We start from the raw sequence: 11,377 nt of genomic DNA, 5'->3' as shown, positions 1-11,377 counted from the left end.
TTTAATTCTATGAATACCATTATCAACACAAAAATAATCAAATTCCAAGGAGAAAAACTCTCCTCCATTATTCGTTTTTAGATATTTTATCTTATGTCCAATCTGATTTTCAACAAGGGCTTTGAATGCTTGAAATTTTGAGAAAACTTAAGATTTCTTTGCAAGCATATAAATCCACACTTTCTGTGTATAGAGTCATCTAAAAAAGTGACAAAATAGTTAGCTCCTCCAATGGAGGTTTCCTCAGTAGGCCCGAAGACATCCGAATGAACCAACTCTAAGGGTGTACCCTTCTTCTCATTTCCGGTCTTCAAGAAGCTGACCTACTTCTACTTGCCATAAAGACAATGTTCACAAAAACCCAAATCCACAGCTTTGAGACCTAGGAGATGATTACGTGTGAGCATTACATTAAGTCCTTTCTTTCTCATGTGTCCAAGCCTTTGATGCCAAAGGCCCGTTGCATTGTCCTCAACCGCCATCGTAGCTCCCACTTCACCATGACCCTCAAATACGTATAGGCTGCGAACTTTATCACCCTTGGCAATCATCATGGTTCCTTGAGTTACCTTCCAAGTATCCGGAAGAAAATGAACATGAAGTCCTTGTGCAAAATGTTGACTAACAGAAATTAAGTTTCTCTTCAATTTTGGAACATGCCTTACGTCTTTAAGCAACCATTGTTTTCCTCCTTCCAGTGGTAACATGATGTCACCCTTGCCAATAATTTCGTAGGCTTTATTGTCACCAAGGAAAACATTTCCAAATTGACCTTCTTCATAGTTCATAAATGCTTCCAAGCAAGAAGTGTCATGATAGGATGCACCGGAATCAAGCACCCATGAATGTGAAATGGTGTCAGCGGTTGAAAGAATTAGAATACTATCATCTTTGTCATAGACGGTACTGGATTCATTGTCCCACACCTTCTCTTGTGATTTTTTGTAATTTCTACAATCCTTTTTCATATGTCCCGATTTACCACAAAACCAGCAGTCACTAGTTCCACCTCTTGACTTCGAACTCCTTGCAGATTTTGATCTTTTATGGTAATTATTTTTGCCTCTATTATGGCTTCTTCCTTTATTTTCAGTGCTCACAACTATTAAAGCTTCACCAGTTGAGGAATCTTGATTCTTTCTTCTCATATCTTCGGTGAGAAGAGTAGATGCTATATCCTAAAAAATCAACTTGGTTTTGTCGGATACTAAAGTACTAACTGTTGTTTCAACACCATCCCAGCTGCTCGGTAAATAACATAACAAAAGAACGCCCTTTCTCTCATCATCTTTTGTCATTCCCACCGAAGTTGCTTGGCTGATCAATGTATTAAACTCATTGATATGGTTTTCCATTGCGCAAACTTCCTTCATCTTGAGCTTATAAAGCTTGTTCATGATAAACACCTTATTTGCAGTTGATGCCATCGCATACATGGTTGTTAGTTTATCCCATACTTCTTTGGTTATTTATTCACCCGTGACGTTGAAGAGTACATTGTTGGATAGTGAGAGAAACATCGTTCCTCTTGCCTTTTTGTCAAGAGTTTCCCAATCTTCATCTAACATTGTAGTCGGCTTCTTCGATTTCCCCTCAATTGCAAGTGAGAGGTCTTGCTTTATCAACAAAGATTCTATATGTACTTTCCACAACCCAAAATTTTGCCCGGAGAATTTCTCCACCTTCGCTTCTTCCATGACTCTAGAATTTCAACCACCAAAATCTCAACAACGATCTAACCTCACTCTAATACCAATTGTGAAGTGAAACAGACCAGAAACTTGTAGACAAATACAAATCAAAAGAAATAAAACAGAAAACACACACAACAGATTTAGATTGACATAATTGTTTATAGTGGTTCGGCTTAAATGCCTACAACCACATTAAGAGAAGGGGATTTATATTACCAAAGTTTGTACAATTACATTCTACATGAGTAGCTATGAATGAGATTTTATATAACAAAATAACTCTTCACATTGGAAGGTCAACACTCCAACTGTGAGGCTACCGGTTGGGCTTCACTTCCATAACACCGATGTATAACAACGATCATTGTATAGGCCTGACTGGCAACTTTGCTCAAATGTTTAGAAAAATAATATTCATCTTCAGGATATATTGTAGTAGAACCACATGTAGTTAAGACATAAACAAGGATATATGGGTGGCTGCAAGAAGTTGAGTCCCACTTTTGGGCAAAAAGTGGGTGTTTTATCTATTTTTCAAATTTTCTATCGATTGATGTCAAAATTTGATGCACTTAGAGATTGAATCTCAAAAAAATTCATTAATAGAAAATGTAGTGCTCAGAGTCTACTTTTCAAATATGTAATTTATTTTAATACCCATGTGGTAGAAATCACTTTTTAGTAGGCATGTTTAAAAACCAGTTTTTCAAAATGTCTGTTTCAGGACCGTACCACACATGTGTACGACCACCCTTTTTTGATGCAAATAAATGAATTTTTGTAAATCCGTCTGGGAAACGATACCTAAGACACTAAATATTAATGAGAATATTTTCACTTATTTTTTATTGAATATATTTTTTTTATTAATTTTTAACTGACAATAAACTATATTTTCAAAACATCGGGTGTACGACCACCATAATTTGATGAAAAATTCATATTTTTCAATTTTTTTTTTTTTAATATTCAAAAGAATTGTATGTAGATCGATGTCGTAGTTTATTTTTCTAAAATCCTAAATAACAAAAAAGTTATTAAAGTTAAGTGAACCTTGGTATTTTAGGTTTACGTTCCACTTTTGATTAATAAATAATACAAAAATAGTAAAAATAATCTTATCACTATGAAATTTACATTTCTGAAATCAAGACGTTGAAAAATCTAATGGATTTTCATTTTGTCAAAAAATTCAATCAGAAAGGCCCTCAAAAGATTAGGCCAAGGCAGAAGTTTGACGTCGTTTTACCTTAGTCATTTTTTTGGAGGTCCAAGCATAGGCTTGGTGAGACCAAGCCTACCCCAAAGCAAAAAACAATACTAAGGGTTGTTTCCCGCCCCTAATTTTAACAAACGGGCGCCTGTTTTTTAAATTCAAAAAACGGGTGCCCGTTTCGCTTTGTACCGTTGAAAGCGAAACGGGCACCCATTTCATTAAATAATGGGCGCCCATTTCTGAAAAGATCTGTTGGGCCAGAATATGGTCCACAAGCACAAATCCCAATGATTGAATGATTTTTCATTCATTGCATGACAAGTACGATCTGCAAAGAGAATGTTTTGATTAATCATTCTCTTTTTTTGTCTTATTGTCAATTTGGTAAAGAGATCGATTCGAATTCAAAATTTGGTGCAGCCATGGGATCAAATCAGTGCAAGAAGAGGCAAAGGAAGGTTCCAACAACTGAGGAGATTGCAACAAATAGGGAGAAGGAGGTTATACGTCAACGAGAGAGAATATCAAGAATGAGACAAGGAGCTTCAAGTTCCACAATCATTTCAGAAGAGGAGAACATCAATGAGACCATAAATGCTAATGAAGGAAACACAATATAACCATTTAATTCAAGTGCATCTTCTAATCCATTATTGGATTCACAACCCTATGTTTTTTCTCATGAAGAAATTGGTGATTTAGTAGAAGCAGGTTACTTACTAAATCAAACGCCAATTGAAAATCAAACCCCAAATGAAATTAGAACTCAAGTTGAAACTGAAATTGAAATCCAAATTGAAACCCCAAATGAAACTAGATCTCAACTTGAAACTGAAATTGAAACCAAATTTGAAACTCCAAATTAAATTGAAAATCCACTCACAACTAAAACCAATAATGTGTATGTAGACATGGAAACACCAATTGAAAATGAAACATGTTTGAATGATAATCAAACGAATGAAAATTTTAAAATTAAAAGTGATGTACTAGACAACCTTCCTGGCTTGGTTTCATGGAGACAGATTAGGACACATGTAAATAGATTGTTTAGACATTTTTTTTATAATAAGAAATTTAGGTTTCAATGTCAATTAATGGTACAACTAATTAAAATGACTAAAATCCGAAAAGTGATGAAGAAGTTAGGCTTTTATGTCAAACCCAAGAAGAAGGATGGGTCTTTAAAACAAGTTGTATCGATTGTTGCTAGCGCCTTTGATACAATCGGAAAGAAAAGTTGTTCTAAAGATAAAAATGTGACACAACGGGCAATAACAACAACTTTAGTAAGCCAAACAACTTCTAATAAAAGGATGATGAGTAACATAAGTGGATATCTTAATATTCATCGTAAAACTATGTCAAGAGCTGTAAAAAGAAGAGCTAATTTTGAAAGTGATCCGGCAAACAAATTGTGGACTTTTAGTGGTAGACTACCAAGGTCTGATATGAAAATTACTAGTGAAGTCAAAAATTTGATCGAAAAATTCTGGCATGATAATACGAGAGTATCACCTAATGTTAGAGATGTTCTTAATTTAAGAGTTGGGTCAAAAATTCGTGATCCACATCCAAAACACCTATTGGACATGACTCAAACTGAATTGTACAAAAAAAATTTGGATGATAAGGTGTTGACTATTAGCATTTGTCAAAGGTCTTTTGAAAAGTGTAAACTTTGGTATGTTTGAATTAACAAGGAAAGAGTCACATGTTGCAAAACTCATGTTCAATTTCGCTACCATTATGATGTATTTCGATATATACGTGTTACCATGCATAGTAATGGAATGTTCCAAGAATGTGGTATAAATATACCACCTGAAACTATAAAGGAGTTTATATCAAGTTTGTTTTGCAACCCACCAAATGAGCAAAATTTTCTTTTCAATGCATGTGTTTCCGGTGTATGCGATATATGTGGCAATCTTGCATTGTTGGATTAATGTTTGCATGAAAATCTTTCAAATGATTTTGGACAACAATTAGTTGATGTTAAAAGATTTAAAACTGTTGAGTATCCACTGAAGGATGGAAAGGTTGGAAGACAATGCGATCTAATCATTGAAAAAGTTAGTGTTCATGCATTTATGAATGAATTTAAGAGTAACATCGTACCTAAATATGTTAAACACACTCAAAATGCTAGATGGCTCGATGGTCATTTTCGAATATGTAAGGATACATTTCCTGTTGGTAGTATACTTTTGGTTGTTGACTTTGCTGAGAACTACACGCTTGCACCACAAGATGAGATCCAATCACAATACTACAATTCAGTGCAAGTATCAATTTTTGTCCATATTGTCTATAGGCATGCACCAGATAGTACAGAAGAGGATCACAAAATTTTGAGAGAGTACCATTTCTATATGAGTGATAATAAATTACACTCATCTGAGTTTGTCTAGTATTGCTTCAAGACCTTTTTTCAAAATTTCCCAACAGGGCACTCAATGAACCAAGAGCACAATCCACTACTTGATGATGGGCAGGTGTTGGAACAACTGGTGCAGGAAGAGGAACCAAGGGATCACCGCGCACACAGTTTCTAACCCTATCGCTCAATTTGGCTCCTGGCCTATCCTGTGGCATGCCTCTCCCGACCCCCTGAAATGATCTAATATCAAAGTAATTGGGCTTCTTACCCAATTCAAATTCAACCCATAATTTTTTCAAAAAATACATCGGGACCTCATGATTGGAGTGTTGTGGATAGTCAAAGACCATCCACCACCGCTCCCAAAAGTGTCTAGCTATGCCTAGATGCCTACACCATCGAATTGAGATCCGTGGCTTCTTTGGATCTATCTCTTCACCGGTCTTAGAGTTCACAAAATATTGTTTCAAATCCATTTTTATTATTTTTAATTCATTGACTTGTTTGTATGTTAGGCCATCAGCATAAAATGCATGCAATCCCTCCTACCAACTACGATAGCTATCCAGCTCGCTATCTAAAGCCTATACAGACTGTACAATCCCTTGCATACTATTTGCAAGGCGTAATAGCTGCGGAGGTGGATGAGGCTCAAGTCTAATGGTATGGATATCTCTAATCAAAGAATCAATATTCCTCCTAATGGTCTGCCTCTACTGATCGGGTGGAGGTGGAGGTGGAGGGGGTGGAGGTGGAGGTGGAGGTGGCGCTAGACCTAATAGCTCATCTATCTCAAACTCATACATTCTGTGAAAATAATCTGCATATATATACAAACATGAAAATTTACAATTACTATTTAATTTACATTTCACCTTCCAAAAAAACTTATAATTAAATACAATTTACCAACTTAAATATAAAAAAAGAAAACTCACATAGACCTATAATATTATTAATAGGTGGGTCTATTTTAATAATAAGCATCATTTAAGAAATATTATCCACTTAAATCAAAGTACAAGAAATATTCTACAAAATAAAACATCATAATGCCCATGCAACTCAGACAATACTTTTTAACATCTAAAGATGCATTAGTATAAGTTCCATCAAAATCATAAAAATAATCATGAGAGAGAGAGAGAGAGAATAGATAATGAATAAAATGACTCCACTAATTTAGATAATGAATAATCATCTCCTCTAGACTCCACTGAGAGCTCATTCTCTATTAAGATTTTTTTTAGTTGGCGTTTTGGGCCATCATGGTGCATTTGTATGTTTGTTATAGAGAGATGGATGATTACAATACCTATTATAGTTGTACTTTGGGACCCATAATAGTTGACCATCTTGTCATGAGAGGCTTCTAATCATAGTTTAATGGTAGCGTTGTGTAGTTCATCTTTTCAAAGAAGGTAACTTCCATGGAATTACAATTTGGTACCCTTGCAATATTTAACCATTATCATCAATTAGGCTACCACTTTATATTTTCAACTTGATAGGAATCGATTCAACTCCTCTCTTTTGGTTTTAACTAAATTCATTAAAGTCATAAGTTATATCTATGAACTTGTCAATACATGTACTGCTTTATTATGTTCTTTACTAGAATCATGGGATGATTTAGTGATCGCAACTAGTAGTAATACACTAAGTTGAAGCTTGAATAAATAGTAGGTTCTCTACTCTTGGAGGAGTTAAAACAAAAAAAAAAACTATTTTTTTTTTTATATTCAATTTTATATTGGTATTTTCTTGTTTAGAGTCGCAACCCACAAAATGTGATTCCAATATTGATCTATATTTGATTCTTATTTTTATTAAATCTGCCAGTAGTGTGATTTATTGTCCTCTTAACTTAAATCACGCTATGTAAATTTAAAGCCTCGTAAATTTTGATAGAGAGCATATTTTTTCATGCTTCATGTGGCATTGAAAAGGTGGTTCATAAATCTTCATAGATCACACAATTATTTTCTAAAATATTCCCTCGTATTTTATATTTTATTTTTTGTGATTTCACATTCTAGTCATTTACTTGGACATCTTGGCACTTGAAAATGACCGTCTTACATGAGATGAATTTGTTTGATGTATTTTATATATATTGATTTTATTGATATTTTAATTTTTTATTTGACGAGGTATCATAGGTTTCTCTATTCATCCTTTTGTGGTAAAATTAGAAAGGGATAACTATGATTCTTTTGTAAAATGATATCTTGATAAGTTTTAGGTGGTTTAATCATTTTCCTTTTATGTATGGACTCATACCTAAACTAGAAACACTAGAAATTATATAATCTTCCTGTAACATCATTGACCATGTAGGAGTGATTTGATCTAGTATCAAGATCGTGATTCTATGTGTATTGCATTAGATATTGATTTCCCCCACACACTTTGGAATAGACTTTAGGAGATCCATGGAGACCCTCGTATCTCTCCATTCCTAGAGGATCCTATTGTAGATTGTTTCATTCCCTTTGTAGATGAAGATCACATACCCTTCGATGGTGATACTTAAGAGGAAATTTATTATATCATAGGTCTTGCATGTTTTGACAATTTAGAGGCTTGTCTCATTCTTCAAGTGCTCATCCTATCAAGACCTAATATCCATCTTATGTTTTTTATTATTTTAGATTATTATCACCAATTCCATAAACCCAATTGATTTAGTCGAGCATGGCATTAATCACCTTCTAAACATGACAACTTGGGATTCATATCTTTTGAATATATTATCCTTGTTTGAGGAGTTTAGAATTACATATGTTAAATATTATTTTGAGGATATTGATATCCTCTTTCATGATAGCTATGCCATCATTGGCAACCCATCATATTATCTTTGGCGCTCATTCTACTTTGATCCTCACACGATTCTTTATCATCATTTTGTTCCAACATGTGAATATTTGCGAAGTTTTTAGAGACACAAGTCTATTTAGATTTGAATGTTGTGTTTACCCAACTTATTATAATGACATTTCCAGTCACCAATGTATTTATTTATTCCTAAAGGAAAAAAAATGTTGTTTGCAAGTAGTGGATCATGTTTTTTCTCCAATCTTTCATCATTAGCACATGACCTACTTCTTTATGGGGAGTTTTGTATTCTCGTTTTATCTCTCTTATTAGGGGGGTATTTACTATAAAAAGGAGGCATTGGTTATTAGAGGAAGATAATAGGATAAAGCAAAGAGCAAAAAAATAAGAAAAAGGACAAAGCTCCAAATCTAAAGTGAGATCTAAGTCTCTCAATAAATCCTATGTTAAGCTTTATAATTATGTCAAGAAAATCCACATAAAAATGAATGCAATAAAAATATTACAAGAATGAATTAAATGATGATTTAGATTCAATAAATTATTAGGATGACAATAGTGATATAATTGTTATATATTTGGAATGCATAAATGTGAGGATACATGGATGATTAAATATAGAGACTCTTTCTGGACATGAAATTCTATTTCTCATTGAGGCATAATTTTACATTTAGTGTAATATTTTTTAAGTTCAAAAACATCTTTAGATGCACATTGCGACATTTGTAGAAGGTGGACTTTAGGAGTAGTTGAAATTTAGTATAATAATGTCATTTTAGAAATAATTGGGATACTTCACCAATAATGTCACTTTGATGACAAGTTGAATCTTTGACAACTTTTTATGACACTTTAACAACACTTAATGTTACTTCAATAAGAGCTAACATTTAGTGGAAATATATCACTTTGGTAGCCATTGAAATTTATGGACATACTACCTCTAGGTTGGAATTTAATATCTAGCATCTCAATGACTCAAATTTTTAAAAAATGCTTTCAACAGCGATGTTTTCAAAGCAAATAGGAATGGCTACAATTTTTTCTTTGCTGAGTAGTATAAACAATTGAAAGCATTGCGTCTTGGCAAGGATAGGGAGATCACTAAAATGATTGGTGATTCATGGAATAATCTAAAAGAAGAAGAAAAATCCATGTTTTCAACAACCATGTTTTCAAAGCCCAAAGTTTGGAAAGAAGAAAGTTTAGTAGTAGGATTGTTCCACATGTTATTAAAAATATAGGGACTTGCAAACACAAATTGAATATGGGATGTTGACATTAGGAAGTCTAACATTGACTATGTATTTAATCTATGTGGTGGTGCAATTAGTTGGATGAGTAGGTGATAGGTTGTGGTTTCTCTTTCCATTATTAAGTCAAAGTATATGACATGTTATTGTGTTTGTAAATATATAGTATATCTTTAGAGATTGGGCTAAGTTAGGAAGTAGTGAGGATTAATAGTGATAGTTAGAGTATTATCAAATTTAAGAACCCTATTTTTCACACACAAAAAAACACATTCATATTCATTATCATTTTAAAGTTCAATTTAAACATAAATTAAACATCTCACTTTTACAAAATAATCCTATAATTAAATACAACATTTAGAAATATAAATTTAAACATTCAAAATTTTACGCATGATTAAAATAGAGAGAGAGGGGGAGAGTAGGTAATTTGAGATACAATGAGTTAGAGAGAGAAAAGATAATTTGAGAGATAGAGAGTAGGTAATGATAGAGAGAGGGTAACATGTGAAAGAGAGAGAGGGAGGTAATGTGTGTGTGTGTGTGTGTGTGTGTGTGTGTGTGAGAGAGAGAGAGAGAGAGAGAGAGAGAGAGAGAGAGAGAGAGCCTAATGACAGAGATGGTAATGTGTATGTGTGTGTGTGAGAGAGAAGGGGGGTTTATAGTTGATTTTCATCTAGGGTTTATTGTTTGTTAATTTTTTAGGGTTTGTTGTTCATCTATTTTCTAAGGTTTATTGTTCATTTTTTTCTATCTAGGGTTTAGTGTTCGTTTTTCTGTTCAGGGTTAATTGTTTATTTTTTGTGTCTAATGTTTATTGTTGTTTATGTTTTTGTTTTTTGTTTTTTTCCTACAGTTTTTACTATTCATTTTTTGTTTCAATATTTAAAAACTAAAAACTATTTTAAACATGAAATAAAATAAAATAAAAAACGTTTTTCAAACTTTAAAACACTAAAATTAAAAAATAACAATAAATTAACATTTTTTTTATGCAAAATAATAATAATAAATTAACATTTTTTTATGAAAAAAATAAAAATAAAATAAAACAGAATATAAAAAATAAAACTGCGTACCTGGAAGGAGGTAAAAAATAGTCTGGGGGGTTAGCTGGGATGAAAAAAATGGGTACCCGTGCTCCTCTGAAACATTTACCCGTTTTTGAAACAATGAAAATGATGGAAAATGGTTGTTTTTTTTTTTTAAATAAATACATTCAAAAAATAGGTGCCCGTTTAGCTTCGAGCACCCGTTTTTTAATGGCTCGGGCACCCAAGCGAAACAGGTGACCGATTTGTAAAAGTCGGGCACCCGTTTCTAGCTGGCTCTTTTCCCAACCCGCGGACTTCCGTGGGATTGGGACCCAACTTTGTGCATTTACCCATATATATATGTAGAAAACAGCTCCATGACAACCAACTTATTAATCATTTAAAGAGAAAATCAAACATCTTTGCTAAAAAACTGCTTTCTCAAAAAAATCAATTTTAATAATTTAAGATTTCAACTATAAAAAGAGCAAGGAGATCATTTACAGAATAAAATGTTTCAAGAAGGCCAACCTGGAATTATGACTCAGGTTTCCTTTGTACCCACTTTTCCCTCGAATGTGAGCCTCTTTCTCTTACCAACGATGATATTTCTTTTCAGAATGAAAATGGTTAATTTTTGCAATACCAGTATTTTCCTTTTGTGATAAAACCCAGAGTGAGAAGCTCTATATGTATATATGCGAGAGGTGTCTTTTGCTGGTAGCCTCATTTATTTCTCCCCTTTCCCCAAAATCATAATGGTGTTTAAAAAAAAAGAAAGGCATTCAATTTTTGCAGAAAATTTATGGTGAAGTATGGTCTTTCAGCTTTTGCAGGCATATTATGCTAAGGTATGACCTTTCTCTAGAGACCATCTTCAGTAATTTTTCATGTCTCTTGCGTTTGGTTTGAATACCCTCTATCACAAATTTTTATTTTTATTTTTATTT

The sequence above is a fragment of the Cryptomeria japonica genome, chromosome 11 (assembly GCF_030272615.1).
Source record: "Cryptomeria japonica chromosome 11, Sugi_1.0, whole genome shotgun sequence".
NCBI lineage: Eukaryota > Viridiplantae > Streptophyta > Pinopsida > Cupressales > Cupressaceae > Cryptomeria > Cryptomeria japonica.
Note: the sequence above shows the minus strand (reverse complement) of the source record.